Raw genomic sequence first — 12,178 nt, forward strand, 5'->3', positions numbered from 1 at the left:
TTAAACACAAAGCTGAGTATTTTTATTAAATCTATACATTACCATTGAGGTTGGGTCATGGGAACTGAAAGGAGCTTCTCAGCCTCAATAGCAGAGGTGTGGCCAGAAGGTCATCATTGCCTATCAGGACAGCAGCATAGGACCTGCTCGTGAATATTTGCATGTAGGGAAAAATTAAAGCTGTAGAAAAAGGCCTTTTGTGTTGGGTTGTTCAGGAGGTTGACCTGAAGCAGGTACCAGGTGGCCAAAAGGGCTGCATCATCAGTAGCTGCTCAAGCTAAAATTCAGGGATGGGAAGTATTTGTCATCTGTTCCCATTTCTTTGGTTGCATCTATAAAAAAAGTTTGATGTGCATGAAATGGCATTTCTGCAGAAAATGGGTGATTCCCTGAGATGCATCTGGACCTTCAGCTGTTCAATGAAGCCTCATCAGAAATGGGCTCCATGGAAGGGTGGCTGTCAAGAAGCCGTTCTTAAGGAGGGAAACGGGGAGAAAAGGCTGAGCTGTGCCAAAGGACACAAGAAGTGGACTGAAAATCAGTGGCAACAGGTCTGATGGAGGGATGAATCCTCCCCAGAGCCCGGAGAGGGTTAGAATAAATGTATTATATTAATGAATAAATCCAACAACTCTCATGGATTCTGTTCATTACATCAGATTTTACAGATCAAACATCTATTTTGTTCTACATTTGGATGCAAGAAGGCGAGCCAGGTGTTGGAATATATTCATGTAAGTCGTGAGCTGTACAACCACACAGTGGACTGTGCACAAAAGCATTCACTATCCTGTCTGGAACATGAACAAACATGTCTGATTAATACCGGGCATAATGCAACATCAAATGTTCCATCTATATGTGAGAATCAGATGTCTTACCTGGTTATCCCTACAGCAAGGACACTGCCTGTGGGGCCTTGCACATAGTCGACATATACTGACATAATTAAAAGAAAAACTTCTGTGGACTTGTTTCTACACTTTAAGTCACTCACATTGTTAACCTGCAGGTTGCAGTTTAAATATGAACATGATAAAGTCTGGTCTTTGTTGGATTTTATGAAAGTAATTATGAGGACAGATGATGTGAACTACTGTAACGAATGTTAGTTTTCAGAATTAAAACAACCTGGGGATATAAATATTCTCATTTTCATAAATAAATATGAAGTTCAGGTGTGACAGTCAACATTTTACAGTAAAAAATACTTTCTCAGAAACTTAGACCCATATTAAAAAAGAGCATTATTCAAATAGACATATTTTCCCTTTTAAATGAGTTAAAAATGTAACTTTAACTTCAGTGTATTTTCAGTACAGTTCCACCTCACTGATGGCTGGTAAAGCCTCCACAGTACAAAGAACAGAAAACAGTCGCCTACAGACTATAAAGTGCTCAAATGTCACATTTCCCATGTTGGAAGTTTGCTGTGTCACAGGGAGTCTGTGGGAGTCTTTGGTTGTTCTCACAAGGCAACAAGTTTTCAGGAGGAATGATGGAAATCCACAGAAATCATCAAGACAAATTTGAGAAACAGTTACAGATATGAACAAAATGATGGCACAAGGTGCTTTAAACATTTAACCTCCGTTATGTCCTGTTTAATCAAGTTCATCTGAAATAAATCTAAGATCTCCTCCATATCACTTAATAAAAGAGCAGCTCTGCATCATGTTGTTTCACGTTTCTACATCTCAGCTCAGATATTAATCTGAGCTTTGAACATCTCAGAGTGCGCAGAAGGCAGTTAGCGTGACTTTAGTAAGAATACACCCTCTGCTATGTTCCAAACACATCCATGCTTCTAGATCCTCTGGATGAGAGAGCTGCAGAGCTCCTTATTCCTGCCAAGGAGTCAACATTATGTTAGAGTTATTTCCAGAACTCAGCAGGTTAACTTACTAAGACTCCAGTCTTATGTCACGCTGAGCTCACTTTTTTCCCCTTGAAACCCAACTAGCAGCTCCCACTAGTGAAGTGGACAAGTGATGTGTTGGACCCCAATTTCATGAATGTGACGACTTTGTGACGTATTAGAACCGAGGTTATAACCTGGAGTCCTTCAGACCAAATCTCTGTCACTCCCCTCACACTCCCAAGCCAGAGATTAGGGGCCCACAGTGATCTGCAGGACTTTGGTCCAGATGTTTAACACCGTATCTGACCAAGCGTAATTCACCTTCTTTAAAACATCCCATGTTCATTCCTCACATGTTGCAACAAACCTTTTTAAATGTCAGAAGTGTTCATTTTCAGAGCTGAATTGAATGCAGCACGATCTGACTGGGTCCCAGGTGAGGTTTATGAGTGTAATTAGAGCAGGTAGAGCACCAATATAAAGTCAGCTGCAGCCTCAGATGAGTTACAGCACAAATCTTCTCTCAACAGCAGTCACTAGATTGCTGTTTTTGACCAGTTGTATCTGAATTGTGTTGCTTCTGTTTTGTCTTGTTCAACATGTTGTTTAAGGTTTTCTTCAGGTGAGTCTTCATGTTTAATGGTTTAGGTTTTTGTTCTCCTATATACTAAAGTTTCTTTCTTTTCTTTTGAAATCCAAACAGGATTTCCTGGCTTTGTGTCCTGCTCTTCAGCGTTGGAACATGTTATCCCCCCCAGAAAAGCAAGTATATCAACATTTAGGTGCAGTTTATATAAAGGCAGCCAACATGGGAAGTTGTTTAGTCTGGACATGCTCAACCCATGATGTTGGTAGGAATGAGAGGGAAGAGGGTCTGCAACTATATTAATCATGCAGCACCAAATCTTACAATATATTAGACTTCAGGTTTAATGACCCACTTGAACTGCAAATACTCCTTTAGCTTTGTTTATTGTTACTAAACATATTGGCAGTGATACAGAGGCTACTGACAGCATGACTAACCATGCTGTCATACTTTGCTTCAATTAATTTCTGGGCTCAGGTCAAAATAGTGGGTCCTCTGGCTCCGGCAGCGTCTCCTCTGGGTCTGGCTACGGCGGCGTCTCCTCTGGGTCTGGCTCCGGCAGCGGCTCCTCTGGGTCTGGCTCCGGCAGCGGCTCCTCTGGCTCTGGCTCCGGCAGCGGCTCCTCTGGCTCTGGCTCCGGCAGCGGCTCCTCTGGCTCTGGCTACGGCAGCGGCTCCTCTGGCTCTGGCTACGGCAGCGGCTCCTCTGGGTCTGATGCTGGCTTTACTGCGCAGGACGCAGACTTTGCTCGTTTCCTTGCTGCCCTAATGAACTTGAAGATCGACCCTTCTTTCCCACAGTCTGCCTGGACCTCCGACCAGGTCCCTAAGGACACATCTGAGATGCGCACTGTATACCCTTCGTCCCACATCGTCCAGTCCAGCAATGGCTACCAACGAGCCCGCGACTCCAGTTCGTACGCCAAATACTCCCAGGATGCTTTTGACCACGCTGATGCCAAGACTGGGTCTAAAGGGCAGAAGTTGTACTAAGGTAAAGCTGGACTAGTGTCTGAAGTATTGAGACTCCTGTATCAATACTGACCCCTTCTGTTTTCTGCAGGTGACTCTCATGGACACTTCCATGGAGATTCCAACATGTGGCTGAACTCTGGCAAAATAAACTTGACCAATAAAATGAGGTCTGTGTATTGAATACTTGATCTCAAGGTTTGTTTTCACTTCATAGCTTTGAGTCTTCACCACACCCACTGAGGCTGACTCTGCTTTTGAAGGGCAAACTGAATACTGCTGCTTTAAATTCCACCACTACATGTTTCCTTCTCCTCATGGTTGAATTGCATTACACAAACCCAGACCAAAATAACTTGAAGCTCAATACAGTGGCCCTGCTTGACCTTGCACCATGAAGGTGTTTCAGTTAAATCTGCACTCGCTGGCCTTTTCCAAGCTTTAATTGCATGTGACTCGTTAGCCTATGCTACGTAGCCTTGCCCCTCTGCTTGGCACCACTTGGTGTCTTCTGTGTGCCTCATCAGAGCCATACATCCCTCTTAACCAACTGTCTCGACTTGCCCCCTGTGAGTGCGGCCTTCATGTTCATCTCACCTGGGACACCAGCTGGAGGGCTATGACACTGTGCTTCATACAGACTCGGTCCTTAACATGGCATCACATCTTCCCATGTTGGTTTTCATCCTACAAAAGACTTAAATAACTCCTGCTTTTGTTTTCCTGATTCTACCACATGTGGAAGATGCCTTTTCAAATTCCCTCGAGTGCAAAGTTACATGATCAATTTGCAAAATATTTTTTAACTCCTTCGATTCAGATCACTTGCTATTAAACTAGCAATAGTTGGCACAATCAAACTTTCAAAGTACTCTCCCACAGTAGGCTCTCCGATACGGCCCTCTAGAAAAGGTCTCCAAACAGTTCTAGCAGAGTCCCAGTGAATGGAAGTGTGGAAATTATTAGACCTTTTGCAGAGTGGACTGAAGAGCTGTCCAGGGTGTACCCTGACTCTTTCAATTGGCAGCAGGGATAGGCTAAAGCAGAGATACTCATTGCGCGGCTCCTCAAGCTTTAATTGGTGGCTCGCAGTCGCATAGTAGCTAATAACAATATGGTAACAATAACAAATTTTGTCAAATAACAACCAGCGAATACTGCACAGTATGAAGTATTTTTATTAAGGCTTAATGGTGTTTCCTAAAGGGGGCTCTGTTAAACCTGGCAACGCAGCCCGCTTAAACCACCGTCACACTTGACCGCAGTGCACGCTAGCTCCATTAGCGAGATGCAGGCACAATGGGTCGGTTTTTAATTAAAAAAGGACTAAACCATGCTCATCTTGAATGTCTCACTATGATTGCAACAAACTACAAATACAACATGAAGAAAGTCAAGGACATGCATGCCAGCTTCCAGTATTGAGTATTAAGGATTCCAGTATTAAGGTAAATGTGGTCTTAATTGAAAATGTATTGGCTGTGTTGTTTCTTTTTTTGTGGGATGTTTTATATGTAGAAATGCATATTTGCAAAAGGGGACTTAGTATGTTGTCATAAAAGTGGCTCTTCCCTTGATTTTGCTCTGCCAATGTGGCTCTTGTGAAAAAAAAAAATAGTATCACTGGGCTAAAGGCTTCCATTACCCTAAACTGGATACATTGAGTAAAGTAAATGGATGGTAAGATAGTTCTACAGTGAGGAACCTTGGAGTTATTTTTGACCAGAATTTATCATTCAACGCACATAAAACAGGTTTCTAGGACTGCCTTCTTTCACCTTCGTAATATTGTTAAAATCAGGAACATCCTGTCTCAGTGATGCTGTAAAACTGCTCCATGCATTTGTTACTGCAGGATTTGACTACTGTAATTCTTTATTATTGCATTCAGAGGATGCAACATCAATAGGCATGTTCTGGCACAACTGCAGAACCTGCCATTACAGAGTGGAAAGGCAACAAGTTGCCTATTAAAGCACAATGGTAGAGTGGTACAGGGTAGGGTGGTCAAAGAATATTCTAAATTCAAATAGGTTTTAAAAACAGACATTCGAAGGTGAAAATTTATATCGAATGTGGAAAAACATCTGCGCAGCCGCCGTCTGCCTTGAGTCGGCACACTGCATGACGGGGTCAGGGTCAGGTCACAGGAGTCGCACTGTCTGGTAAAGCGTCACTGCTGAAAGTTGATTCACATGAAAATGGCAGAAAGTTCAGAACCCAACTCGACCACAGGCACAAAGAAAGTGATTTTAACCCCCAAAAATATATAAATACTTCAGATTTGTCAGTTGATGGAAAAATTTGAGCCAAGACAAAGTTGTATACGAGCTACAGTTAGCTTATCATTCGACCACCAGCAACATGGTTAATTCTTGAAAATGTTCACCCAAATGGACTTGGCATAACACGAAACAAATCGTTAAATGTTTAAACCACCTATATTAAGTCAGTTTGTCCCGTTATTGACGTAAAGCTGCTGTTGCCTGGCAGTTTGAAAGCCCCCAGATGCTCATGTGTGTCATTGACATGTGCTAATACAGATGTCTGAATACATCGTTTTAGAAGGAATATTCAATCATTTTTGACAACCCTAGTATATGGATACCCAGAGAGAAAAATAGAAATGTTCATTATCCACTGGCTAGCCATTACTTTAGCATTCCATCTGCAGGGTTTGGGGGGGGGAACCCAGACAAGGTCATCATATGACAAGACTGCTGAAGACAGCACTGGCTGTGGCTTAACTGCAGAAGAATATTTAAGGAGTATCCAGCCAAGTATTTCAAGCACAACGTTTGTTTGTCAAGCCTTCAGGTTGCTACCGTACACTCTGCAATCTATAGAAGGGGTTGTGTCTGGCTGCCATGTACAGGTGTAGAGAAATGGCTGTAAAGGATGCTGTAGCTGATCGCTATAGTCAATTGAGCAACTACTTAACACTTCCATAGCAATTCCTCTCAAGATGCAGAGCTTTGAGAAGCCATGCTAGAAACCAAAACCAGAATGTCCGAGTCAAATATGACAGGCGATGCCTGCCATTTGCCTTGAACCCAGATGGTGTACACAGGCCATTGTTTCCCTTAGTCAATCATTCTGAAGCGAGATCATTTGACAAGATTTTATTCAAAGACTAAAAAGAATCTTGTGCCGTTGGATTCAGCTTTCCCATCTGAAACAGAACCAGATTAGTTAGAGCATTGAGATAAAGACATTTGCAGGTACCACTCAACATACCCTCTGCACATGTTCAGCTCTAGCGGGCACTTGGGAAGAACTTTTTCTGCTGCCCAGAACCATGGCTGTCAGTAATATGCTCCTTCAAGTAGTGGACGTCCTGAAAGTAGTCTTTGCCCTTCTCATGCTGCTGGCTGAAGGTGCTGTAGGTTCCAGAGGGGTACAAGCCATACAAAAGCCTGTAGTCAAAGTCAGGAGATCCACCCACACCAAAGCGTGGCACCAGTAAAGTTGCGGATCCCGGTCCAGACCCTTGGCGGTCATCCGGGTAGCCGAATTCCTCCGTCTGCTGCTGGTAATTCCCGAGTTCAGCTTCCTTGGTGACACTGGAGGTCTCCCCTGACTGGAGGACAGGGCCAGGTGGTGACAGAGGGGCTGCAGGGAGAACGTCAGTGAGGCTGAGGGCTTGGGCTGACGCATCCTCAAAGACTGAGGGAGCAATAGCCCACTGGGTTTCTGTGTGGAGACATTTCACAATTAGTCCTTTTCACAGCAGAAGTTCTGAAACCACAGAGTCTTAACATATTCTTAACTAAGCAAGATTTGCTAGTGACTACATGAAAACACACAGACACATTTAGGCTTCCAAACATATTTTGGGCCATCTACACTCCAAGCAGAAGATTTACCTTGTGGTCCAGATTGGGCAGCTCCAGGTTGCAGAGCGCCAGCGTCAGATCCTACGTCAACAGGCACATAAGTGACAGTAGAGTATCCTGTTGCAGGCAGGCCAGAGCTCAAGCTGCTCAATGCTGGACCCGTCTGAACAGCCTGTGGGACACCAGAAGCTTGCACAGCCATTTGCACGGGCACAACGGAGCCAGAGCTGCTGAATCTTGGGTCTCCCTGAAGAGCACCTTGGACAAAACCGGGAGCTTGGACAAAACCGGGAGCTTGGACAGCCATTTGCACGGGCACAACGGAGCCAGAGCTGCTGAATCTTGGGTCTCCCTGAAGAGCACCTTGGACAAAACCGGGAGCTTGGACAAAACCGGGAGCTTGGACAGCCATTTGCACGGGCACAACGGAGCCAGAGCTGCTGAATCTTGGGTCTGCCTGAAGAGCACCTTGGACAAGGCCAGGAGCTTGGACAAAACCGGGAGCTTGGGTACCCAGTTGCATTGGCACAAGTGAGCCATAGCCACTGAATCTTGGGTCTGCCTGAAGAACAGGTTGACTTAGACCAGAGGATAGCACAGGTGTCGCCATATAAACGTCACTGGAAGCAGTGTAGGGCACGGTCACCGGGCGGCCAGCGGCTGCTCCCTGGTAAGAGCCAAAATGACCTGCAGCTCTTGTGCCGCTGCTGCTCTGGCCTGCTGATTTTGAACCTGGGTGCATGAGAACAAGTTTAGCAGAAGCTAATTCAAGCAAGCATGTAATGTTTTATCACAACAGATGATAGCACACCTTTAGTGGGAAAACCCCATGTAGCAGCAGTCAACAAGGCAAAGAGGGAAACCCTGAAATTATGTACAACAAAGAGTAAGAATGCAATATTAACTAATGTTTCCAATCAATCAAACAAAAACTGTGAAAGACAGCTTGTGCTTATACCTCAGGAAGAACCCAGCAGCTGTCATGGTGAAAACAAGCTATGAGAGGAAACAGCAAGGGTGAAGGTTTATAAATAATGCCACAGACCAGCCCAGACCAATCAAAGCTTAACGTGCTAACAACAGACAGCTGCTTGTGAGGGACTATCAGGACAGGTGGACGCTGGAGGCTCATCTGGTTGGTCTGGTATCAGCCTCATTGTCTCCTCTGGCCTCCACCCTCCTGTCTGTGCTAAAGGCACTTAGTCACTGCCAAATATTTTACTGTCGTAAAATAGCTCTTCCCAAATTGTCGTAATTCTCAGATTTTCTATTTCAGTTAAACGTAGAAGCTGGAAATAACATCCTAGATGTTGAGTTTTCACACCGACCCACTGACACATTTAACAAGTTAACTGAGGCCTGTAGAGTCTGAGATGTAGCTCTTATTGGTCCTTTAAAGGAGACATGTTTTGCCCTTTTTGGTACAATTTCCAGAGGTCTTACTGAAATGTATGAGACAGGTCAGGAGCTCCTGGTCTTATTGGCCAAGTTTTTCCCCAAAAGTGTATTTTATTTCCTAAACATGATGCTTTTCTAACTTTAACCCAGTACTTTTAATGTTTTACACCTTTCGACCAAGTAGTTTTGGAAAAAAGCTGAAAAACGAATGAAGGAAACAACGGTCTCACAGCAGTTCAAAGACTGGTGTCAAACACAAGTCCCGTGTTTAGGAGATGGCTGACTATCCTCTGCATCCTTTTTAATCTCCTGACTTGGTCAGTATTACTTGTTGATAATCCAGCGGTGCAGGATGATGTTTCCTGTTAGTTTTGGCAGAACTGGTGCTCAGCTGCTGGCACAGAGGAATAACTGGCCCAGCAAAGAGCCTCCAACAAATAACCAACCGGATGATCCAGAACTTCCTGCAGCTAAACAAAGAGAAAACAGAGGTCATTGTCAGCTGTTAAAAATCTGAGCTCAGCTTCAGGCTGTGATGTTAAAAAGCACAAACCAAGCAGGAATCTGGGTGTTATTATGGACTCAGAGCTGAGCTTCAGCAGCCAGATCTGGGGTCCGTTTCACGTAGCAGGTTCAACCAACTCTGAGTCTATTCCTGATCTCTGAGTTGATCTACTCTGAGATAGAAAACCCTGAGTTTTCGGTTCCAGAAACGCTGATTTGAGTGAGGTTAATCAACTCTGAGTAAGTTCACCTTGAGTTTAGCGCGTGCACCACAACTTTAAAAAGCCAGCATCAATGGAGCCCCGATTCGACGAGTCACCTTGGCAACGGGGAAGAGGAGGGGCTACGTTTTTAACCAACCTCGAATTGGAAATATAATGCGCTCATATACGGCAAGTTTCAATACGTTTTTATAAATAAGTGCAACACCGTTGCAGCAGCAAAAGTGTAAGTTTAAATGTAGTCCTTTGCAATCACAATAATATTACAGGGAAACTGCTTGAATGGTAGCCCATTCATTTATTTCATTTAGGTGCAATCCCGCAGGGGAGAAGCGCTCTTGGCAGCAGTTTAAGATGAAATATAAAAACATTGTTCAAACAGGTGAGACCTCGGCATGGAGGTACCTCATTTTGATCATGTTTTACACTGTAAAGTAAATATTAAGTGGCTATTTGACTGTGCAGTTATTTTATTCCCAACATAATGCTGTTTTCACACACATAAACTATGTCTTCTCATCTATATCATCCATCCATCCATTATCTATACACCGCTGAATCCGTCAGTCGGGTCGCGGGGGGGCTGGAGCCTATCCCAGCGGTCAATGGGCAAGAGGCGGGGTACACCCTGGACAGGCTGCCAGTCCATCACAGGGCCACATAGAGACAAACGAGACAAACAACCATGCACACTCACAGTAACTCCGAAGGACAATTTAGAGTCATCATCTATATCATGTTCTGTTAAATAATTAAGCCTATTTAAACTAACACAGACTTCTACTGAGCCAACAGAAAGAAGGCAGAGGCCCGTAAAACGGGTGGTGGCCAGCACCGCCACCTCTAACGGGAGGGCAGTGGCTGAGGGAGTCCACCCCCAAGACACGAGTGCCTTTATAAAATATAATAGGCCTATATATGTCTTTTTTAAGCCTATTCATACAAATATTTATTTGTCTTTTATGTCTTTTTTTTCTTTTGTCCCAACACATTCTGATGGTGCCGCTCAAAAAGATAATTGTCTGTAAATGCAAAAATCTATGCGCGGTCTGATAACCATCTCCGACGAATATTTATTTCTCTGCGCAATAATGCTGCACCTTCATCCACGGGATCGTTGTCAAAAGGACATGTTTGTGAAAAAAGTCGCCTCCTACTGTGCCTAATGGACTTCTAGAAGTAGAAGAACTCGCTCTGCTGACTGAATGAATGAGGAAATCAAATGGCGTGTGTGGCTGAAAGAGGGCGGAGACAGAAAGAAACTCAAGGTTTCTTGAATAAAACCTGGTCCCGAACAGGTTAGGTTCAGAGAGTCTGTTACTCCGGTAACTGACCGAGGGCTTAAGTTACCTCTCTTTGTGAAACAGGCTAGAGTTACCCCTCTTACTCGGGGTTGAGTTACCTCCCTTTGTGAAACGGAAAACTCAGAGTTTCCCTCATTTCAGGGTTAACCAACTCAGAGTTTTCACTAAACCTGCTACGTGAAACGGACCTCTGCTGTTCATGAGGAAGTCACTTTCACCAGTTACAGCCAGATCTCATGAAGTGGTGTACTTATTACACGCCAAGTCATTTACTGTGTTTTTACAAGGCTTTTTTATGCTTTTGCGTATTATTTTCCGCTACATATTTCAAGGAAATGACGTCCTGCCCTCAGCTTTTACTCTATCTCTGACTATTTCACGGTTTGTACGTTCATTTTGATGTTATGTAGTGTGACAGGAGGAGAACCTCCACCGTACTGTACCCTAACCATTTGACGTGTTATGTGAACAGAGGAAAATTACACTCTGAAAGTATAAAATAGGCATAAATTAGACTTTAAAAGCTGTGTGCTATTTATACGCACTTTCATTAAGCAGACCAGTGAGAAGCATTTAGTAGAACCCTGATAATTACTTGTTTTATATATTAAGTCAAAGTTAGCTCTGAAGGCCCACAGGCACTGCTGGGATTTGAACCCAGGATCTCCTGTTTACTAGACAGGCACTTTGACCAACTAAGCCACAGCGCCACATGGTTCATAAAACTGATGAAAGAATAAAGAGCAGGAACTGGATCCACCTCAGGAAGTGGTTTTTGTGATTCTGTACCTCAAGAATAGTTAAAGCCATGAGTAGAAGTGCCTCCAATTGGTTCAAAACTTCATCATATTTTGCAGATATTGTTGGGTTTTCTACTCAGACCCTGGTGTTCATGAGGAAGTCACTTTCACCAGTTACAGCCAGATCTCATGAAGCGGTGTACTTATTACACGCCAAGTCATTTACTGTGTTTTTACAAGGCTTTTTTATGCTTTTGCGTATTATTTTCCGCTACATATTTCAAGGAAATGACGTCCTGCCCTCAGCTTTTACTCTAACTCTGACTATTTCACGGTTTGTACATTCATTTTGATGTTATGTAGTGTGACAGGAGGAGAACCTCCACCGTACTGTACCCTAACCATTTGACTTATGTGAACGGAGTAAAATTATACTCTGAAAGCATAAAATAGGCATAAATGAGACTTTAAAAGCTGTGTGCTATTTATACTCACTTTCATTAAGCAGACCAGTGAGAAGCATTTAGTAGAACCTGTTTTATATATTAAGTCAAAGTTAGCTCTGAAGGCCCACAGGCACTGCTGGGATTTGAACCCAGGATCTCCTGTTTATGTGGGAGAAGGAAGTCATGACATTCTCATGACTTCTGGCCTAGTTACATCGTGTGCCTTGCTGACTGGTTCAGAATATTGTTGATAGTTAGAATGAGCGTGTTTATGATAAACTGCGAAAGCTAGGCGCCTCCAGAGAGGG

The 12,178-nt window shown here is 43.7% G+C and overlaps 1 non-coding gene across 1 annotated transcript; it reads right to left on the minus strand.

Annotated features, from left to right (window-relative positions):
* Positions 1-11,320: 11,320 nt before the first annotated feature.
* On the minus strand, positions 11,321-11,394 carry trnat-agu (transfer RNA threonine (anticodon AGU)). Its single transcript has one exon. It is a non-coding gene; the product is annotated as a tRNA-Thr (tRNA).
* Between the last annotated feature and the right edge of the window lie 784 nt (positions 11,395-12,178).

The sequence above is a fragment of the Odontesthes bonariensis genome, chromosome 11 (genome assembly GCF_027942865.1).
Source record: "Odontesthes bonariensis isolate fOdoBon6 chromosome 11, fOdoBon6.hap1, whole genome shotgun sequence".
In the NCBI taxonomy this organism is placed as follows: Eukaryota; Metazoa; Chordata; class Actinopteri; order Atheriniformes; family Atherinopsidae; genus Odontesthes; species Odontesthes bonariensis.